This window comes from Arachis hypogaea, chromosome 12 (assembly GCF_003086295.3).
Source record: "Arachis hypogaea cultivar Tifrunner chromosome 12, arahy.Tifrunner.gnm2.J5K5, whole genome shotgun sequence".
NCBI classification, from domain to species: Eukaryota; Viridiplantae; Streptophyta; class Magnoliopsida; order Fabales; family Fabaceae; genus Arachis; species Arachis hypogaea.
In genome coordinates this window covers 50,479,958-50,487,936 of record NC_092047.1, presented here as the reverse complement: position 1 = coordinate 50,487,936, position 7,979 = coordinate 50,479,958, and the positions used below count along the sequence as shown (strand labels likewise).

The window sequence follows — 7,979 nt, the reverse complement described above, 5'->3', positions numbered from 1 at the left end:
TTTGAAAATCTTATCTTTTTCAAAATCTTTTTCAAAAATCAAATCTTTTTCAAATTTCTTAGTTATTTTTGAAAATTATAAAAATATTTTTCAAAAAATCTTTTTCTTATTTTTATATCAAATTTTCGAAAATAACAATAACAATTAATGTTTTTGATTCAAAAATTTCAAGTTTGTTACTTGCTTGTTAAGAAAGATTCAAACTTTAAGTTCTAGAATCATATCTTGTTATTTCTTGTGAATCAAGTCATTAATTGTGATTTTAAAAATCAAATCTTTTTCAAAAATAATATCTATCATATCTTTTCAAAAATATATTCTTATCTTATCTTTTTCAAAAATTTGATTTCAAAAATATATTTTCTAACTTCCTAACTTCTTATCTTTTCAAATTTGTTTCAACTAACTAACTAACTTTTTGTTTGTTTCTCATCTTTTTCAAAACTACTTAACTAACTCTCTCTCTCTAATTTTCGAAAATATCTCCCCCCTTTTTCAAAATTTCTTTTTAATTTACTAATTATTTTAATTTTTAAATCTTAGTTTTCGAAAACTACTAACATCTTTCAAAAACTATTTTCAAAAATCACTAACTCTTTTTCAAAAATTATTTTCGAAAATTCCTTCTCTCTCATCTCCTACTATTTATTTATTCATCTACTAACATCTCTTCCTCACACCACCAAAAAAATCCGAACCCTCTCTCTCTCTCTCTGAGTTCAGATTTTCTTCTTTTCTTCTACTAACATAAGGACCTCTATACTGTGGTATAAAGGATCCATATTATTATTATTATTTTTTTCTGTGCCCTCTTCTTTGTCATATGAGTAGGAGCAAGGACAAGAATATTCTTGTTGAAGCAGATCCAGAACCTGAAAGGACTCTGAAGAGGAAACTAAGAGAAGCTAAACTACAATAATCCAAAGAGAACCTTTCAGAAATTTTCGAACAGGAGGAGGAGATGGCTGCCGAAAATAATAATAATGCAAGGAGGATGCTTGGTGACTTTACTGCACCTAATTCCAATTTACATGGAAGAAGCATCTCCATTCCTGCCATTGGAGCAAACAACTTTGAGCTGAAACCTCAATTAGTTTCTCTGATGCAGCAGAACTGCAAGTTTCATGGACTTCCATCTGAAGATCCTTTTCAGTTCTTAACTGAATTCTTGCAGATATGTGATACTGTTAAGACTAATGGAGTAGATCCTGAAGTCTACAGGCTCATGCTTTTCCCTTTTGCTGTAAGAGATAGAGCTAGAGTATGGTTGGATTCTCAACCCAGAGATAGCCTGAACTCTTGGGATAAGCTGGTCACGGCTTTCTTAGCCAAATTCTTTCCTCCTCAAAAGCTGAGCAAGCTTAGAGTGGATGTTTAGACCTTCAGACAGAAAGAAGGTGAATCCCTCTATGAAGCTTGGGAAAGATACAAACAGCTGACCAAAAAGTGTCCTTCTGACATGCTTTCAGAATGGACCATCCTGGATATATTCTATGATGGTCTGTCTGAGTTATCTAAGATGTCATTGGATACCTCTGCAGGTGGATCCATTCACCTAAAGAAAACGCCTGCAGAAGCTCAAGAACTCATTGACATGGTTGCAAATAACCAGTTCATGTACACTTCTGAAAGGAATCCTGTGAATAATGGGACGCCTATGAAGAAGGGAGTTCTTGAAATTGATACTCTGAATGCCATATTAGCTCAGAACAAAATATTGACCCAGCAAGTCAATATGATCTCTCAGAGTCTGAATGGAGTGCAAGCTGCATCCAACAGTACTCAAGAGGCTTCTTATGAAGAAGAAGCTTATGATCCTGAGAACCCTGCAATAGCAGAGGTGAATTACTTAGGTGAACCTTATGGAAACACCTATAACTCATCATGGAGAAATCATCCAAATTTCTCATGGAAGGATCAAAAGCCTAAACAAGGCTTTAATAATGGTGGAAGAAACAGGTTTAGCAATAGCAAGCCTTTTCCATCATCCACTCAGCAACAGACAGAGAATTCTGAGCAGAATCCATCTAGCTTAGCAAATTTAGTCTCTGATCTATCCAAGGCCACTGTAAGTTTCATGAATGAAACAAGGTCTTCCATTAGAAATTTGGAAGCACAAGTGGGCCAGCTGAGTAAAAGGATCACTGAAATCCCTCCTAGCACTCTCCCAAGCAATACAGAAGAGAATCCAAAAGGAGAGTGCAAGGCCATTGACATAACCAAAATGGCCGAACCCAATGAGGGAGAGGAGGACGTGAATCCCAAGGAGGAAGACTTCCTGGGACGTCCAGTGATCAAGAAGGAGCTTTCCTCTGAGGAACCAAAGGACTCTGAGGCTCATCTAGAGACCATAGAGATTCCATTGAACCTCCTTATGCCATTCATGAGCTCTGATGAGTATTCCTCTTCTGAAGAGAATGAGGATGTTACTGAAGAGCAAACAGCCAAGTTTCTTGGTGCAATCATGAAGCTGAATGCCAAATTATTTGGCATTGATACTTGGGAAGTTGAACCTCCCTTGTTCATCAATGAACTAAGTGATCTGGATCAATTGACATTGCCTCAGAAGAGACAGGATCCTGGAAAGTTCATAATACCTTGTACTATAGGCACCATGATCTTTAAGGCTCTGTGTGACCTTGGTTCAAGGATAAACCTCATGCCCCTCTCTGTAATAGAGAAAATGGGAATCTATGGGGTGCAAGCTGCTAAAATCTCATTAGAGATGGCAGATAATTCCAGAAAACAGTTTTATGGACAAGTAGAGGAGGTGTTAGTAAAGGTTGAAGGCCTTTACATCCCTGCTGATTTCATAGTCTTGGATACTGGGAAGGAAGAGGATGAATCCATCATCCTAGGAAGACCTTTCCTAGCCACAGCAAGAGCTGTGATTGATGTGGACAGAGGAGAATTGATCCTTCAATTAAATAAGGACAACCTTGTGTTTATAACCCAAGGATCTCTCTCTGCATCCATGGAGAGGAAGCAGAAAAAGCTTCTCTCAAAGCAGAGTCAAACAAAGCCCCCACAGTCAAACTCTAAGTTTGGTGTTAGGAGGCCACAACCAAACTCTAAGTTTGGTGTTGAACTCCCATATCCAAACTCTAAGTTTGGTGTTGGAGAGTCTCAACAATGCTCTGAACATCTGTGAGGCTCCATGAGAGCCCACTGTCAAGCTACTGACATTAAAGAAGCGCTTGTTGGGAGGCAACCCAATTTTTATCTAACTATATTTTTCTTAGTTATATGTCTTTATAGGTTCATGATCATGTGGAGTCACAAAATAAAAATAAAACTTGAAAACAGAATCAAAAACAGCAGAAGAAAAATCACACCCTGGAGGAAGCACCTGCCTGGCGTTCAACGCCAGAACAGAGCATGGTTCTGGCGCTGAACGCCCAAAATGGGCAGTGTCTAGGCGCTGACGCCCAAAATGGCAGCATCTGGGCGTTTGAATGCCAGAATTACACCCTGGAGAGGAATTGGCGCTGAACGCCCAGAACAAGCATGGTTCTGGCGTTCAACACCAGAAATGGCTAACAATTGGGCGCTGAACGCCCAAAATGGGCACCAAACTGGTGCTGAACGCCCAGAGTTGTATGCAAGGGCATTTTGCATGCCTAAATTGGTGCAGGGATGTAAATGCCTTGACACCTCATGATCTGTGGACCCCACAGGATCACCTCAAGATCTGTGGACCCCAAAGGATCCCCACCTACCTCCACTCACTCTCTTCTCTCTTCTCAATCATCCTCTATTCCCAATAAACACTCTTCCCTATTAACCCTTTACCACTCACATCTAGACACCCACTTACCTTCAAAATTCAACATCTCTTTCCCACCCAACCCCACCCATATGGCCGAATACACACCTCCCTCCATCTCCTCCATATCTTCTTCTTTTTCTTCTATTCCTTCTTCTTTTGCTCGAGGGCGAGCAACATTCTAAGTTTGGTGTGGTAAAAGCATAGCTTTTTTGTTTTTTTTTTCATAACCATTGATGGCACCTAAGGCCAGAGAAACCTCTAGAAAGAGGAAAGGGAAGACAAAAGCTTCCATCAAGGGTCTATAGCTCAGTGGTATAACATTTGACTGCAAATCAAGAGATCCCTGAGATACCTCAGGGGATACATTTTCTTCCACACAATTATTGGAAGCAAATAAGGGTGGAACATCAAGAGCACTCCATCATCCTTCATGAAATCAGAGAAGATCTAAAAGCAATGAAGGAGGAGCAACAAAGGCAAGGAAGAGACATAGAAGAGCTCAAGGACATCATTTGTGCCTCAAGAAGGAAACGCCACCATCACTAAGGTGGATTCATTCCTTGTTCTTACTTTCTCTATTTTTCGTTTTCTATGTTATGTGCTTATCTATGTTTGTGTCTTCATTACATGATCATTAGTAGCTAGTAACTTTGTCTTAAAGTTATGAATGTCCTATGAATCCATCACCTCTCTTAAATGAAAAATATTTTAATTCAAAAGAACAAGAAGTACATGAGTTTTGAATTTATCCTTGAACTTAGCTTAATTATATTGATGTGGTGACAATGCTTCTTGTTTTCTGAATGTATGCTTGAACAGTGCATATGTCTTTTGAAGTTGTTGTTTAAGAATGTTAAATATGTTGGTTCTTGAAAGAATGATGACAAGGAGACATGTTATTTGATGATATAAAAAATCATAAAAATGATTCTTGAAGCAAGAAAAAGCAGCAAAGAACAAAGCTTGCAGAAAAAAAATAGGCAAAAAAAATAGAAAGAAAAAGAAAAAGCAAGCAGAAAAAGCCAAAGCTCTTAAAACCAAGAGGCAAGAGCAAAAAGCCAATAACCCTTAAAACCAAAAGGCAAGGGCAAATAAAAAGGATCCCAAGACTTTGAGCATCAGTGGATAGGAGGGCCTAAAGGACTAAAATCCTGGTCTAAGCGGCTAAACCAAGCTGTCCCTAACCATGTGCTTGTGGCGTGTAGGTGTCAAGTGAAAACTTGAGACTGAGTGGTTAAAGTCAAGGTCCAAAGCAAAAAAAAAAAGAGTGTGCTTAAGAACCCTGGACACCTCTAATTGGGGACTTTAGCAAAGCTGAGTCACAATCTGAAAAGGTTCACCCAATTATGTGTCTGTGGCATTTATGTATCTGGTGGTAATACTGGAAAACAAAGTGCTTAGGGCCACGGCCAAGACTCATAAAATAGCTGTGTTCAAGAATCATCATACTGAACTAGGAGAATCAATAACACTATCTGAACTCTGAGTTCCTATAGATGCCAATCATTCTGAACCTCAATGAATAAAGTGAGATGCCAAAACTATTCAAGAGGCAAAAAGCTATAAGTCCCGCTCATATGATTGAAGCTATGTTTCATTGATAGTTTGGAATTTATAGTATATTCTCTTCTTTTTATCCTATTTGATTTTCAGTTGCTTGGGGACAAACAACAATTTTAAGTTTGGTGTTGTGATGAGCGGATAATTTATACGCTTTTTGACATTGTTTTTAGTATGTTTTCAGTAGCATCTAGTTACTTTTAGGGATGTTTTCATTAGTTTTTATGTTAAATTCACATTTCTGGACTTTACTATGAGTTTGTGTGTTTTTCTGTGATTTCAGGTATTTTCTGGCTGAAATTGAGGGACTTGAGCAAAAATCAGATTCAGAGGTTGAAGATGGACTACTGATGCTGTTGGATTCTGACCTCCCTGCACTCAAAGTGGATTTTCTGGAGCTACAGAACTCGAAATGGCGCGCTTCCAATTGCGTTGGAAAGTAGACATCCAGGGCTTTCCAGCAATATATAATAGTCTATATGTTGGCCAAGTTTAGATGACGCAAACTGGCGTTCAACGCCAGTTCTCTGCCCAATTCTGGCGTCCAGCGCCAGAAAAGGATCCAAAACCAGAGTTGAACGCCCAAACTGGCACAAAAGCTGGCGTTCAACTCCAAGAAGGACCTCTACACGTGCAACACTCAAAGCTCAGCCCAAGCACACACCAAGTGGGCCCCGAAAGTGGATTTATGCATCAATTACTTACTTCTGTAAACCCTAGTAGCTAGTTTATTATAAATAGGACATTTCACTATTGTATGATATCTTTGATCAGTTTTATGCTATCTTAGATCACGTTTGAGGGCTGGCCTCTCGGCCATGCCTGGACCTTCACTTATGTATTTTCAAACGGTAGAGTTTCTACACTCCATAGATTAAGGTGTGGAGCTCTGCTGTTCCTCAAAGATTAATGCAAAGTACTACTATTTTCTATTCAATTCATTTTATTTCGCTTCTAAGATATTCATTCGCAGTTCAATCTAAATGTGATGAACGTGACAATCATCATCATTCCCTATGAACGCGTGCCTGACAACCACTTCCGTTCTACCTTCGACTGAATGAGTATCTCTTAGATCTCTTAATCAGAATCTTCGTGGTGTAAGCTAGAATGGTGGCGGCATTCAAGAGAATCCGGAAAGTCTAAACCTTGTCTATGGTATTCTGAGTAGGATTCAATGAATGAATGACTGTGACGAGCTCTAAACTCACGATTACTGGGCGTTAGTGACAGACGCAAAAGGATAGTAAATCCTATTCCAGCATGATCGAGAACCGACAGATGAATAGCCGTGCCGTGACAGGGTGCGTTGACCATTTTCACTGAGAGGATAAGATGAAGCCATTGACAAGGGTGATGCCTCCAGACGATTAGCCGTGTCGTGACAGGGCATTTGGATCATTTTCCCGAGAGAAGACCGAAAGTAGCCATTGACAATGGTGATGTATCACATAAAGCCAGCCATGGAAAGGAGTAAGACTGATTGGATGAAGACAGCAGGAAAGCAGAGCTTCAGAGGAACGAAAGCATCTCCATTCGCTTATCTGAAATTCTCACCAATGATTTACATAAGTATTTCTATCCCTTCTTTTATATATTATTTTCGAAAACTCCATAACCATTTGATATCCGCCTGACTGAGATTTACAAGGTGACCATAGCTTGCTTCATACCAACAATCTCCGTGGGATTTGACCCTTACTCACGTAAGGTATTACTTGGACGACCCAGTGCACTTGCTGGTCAGTTGTGCGAAGTTGTGAACCATGGTATTGGCATCATGTTTTTGGCACCATTACCAGGGAAAGAAAGAGCGATGAATTTTACATAATCAAAGTGTAATCACAATTTCCGCGCACCACCTCCCAACAGAGCACTCTTTTATCGTTGCTAGCTTGACGATTCCTCAATTAATTGAGATGATACTTTTCTCTGGGGTTTTCCCCCATGTTGCCCATATAATGTTTGAGTCTTTGTCCGTTCACAGTGAACGTCCTCTCTGAACCTTCGCCCATGATTTCTATGTGCCCGTATGGGGAGACCTTTGTGACAAGGAAGGGTCCTGACCACCTTGACTTGAGTTTGCTAGGGAATAGTCTCAATTTGGAGTTGTAAAGGAGTACTTGTGGCCCCTTTTCAAAACTCCTTGGTGCCAGATGCAGGTCATGTCTTCTCTTCGCCTTTTCTTTATAAATCTTGGCATTTTCATAGGCTTGAGATCTAAATTCCTCCATCTCTTGCAGTTGCAGGATCCTCTTTGCACCAGCAGCAATGCTGTCAAAATTTAGTATCTTGAGAGCCCAGGGAGCTTTGTGTTCCAGCTCCAGTTGTAAATGACAAGCTTTCCCATACACCAGTTGATATGGGGACATTCCAAGTGGAGTTTTGAATGCTGTTTTGTATGCCCAAAGAGCATCATCCAGCTTCTTTGACCAATCCTTTCTTGATGCACCCACAGTCTTTTCCAGAATCCTCTTTAGCTCCCTGTTGGATATCTCCGTTTGCCCACTTGTTTGGGGATGGTAAGGCGTGGCCACCTTGTGTTTTACCCCATATCATAGGAGAAGAGCTTCTAGTGGTTTGTTACAAAAATGGCTCCTTCTGTCACTGATGAGTGCTCGTGGGACTCCAAACCGGCTAAAGATATTCT

At 39.8% G+C, this 7,979-nt stretch overlaps 1 non-coding gene across 1 annotated transcript; it reads right to left on the bottom strand.

Annotated features, from left to right (window-relative positions):
• Window positions 1-1,357: 1,357 nt before the first annotated feature.
• On the bottom strand, window positions 1,358-1,465 carry LOC112731346 (small nucleolar RNA R71). The gene has a single exon (XR_003167128.1). It is a non-coding gene; the product is annotated as a small nucleolar RNA R71 (small nucleolar RNA).
• Window positions 1,466-7,979: the final 6,514 nt, after the last annotated feature.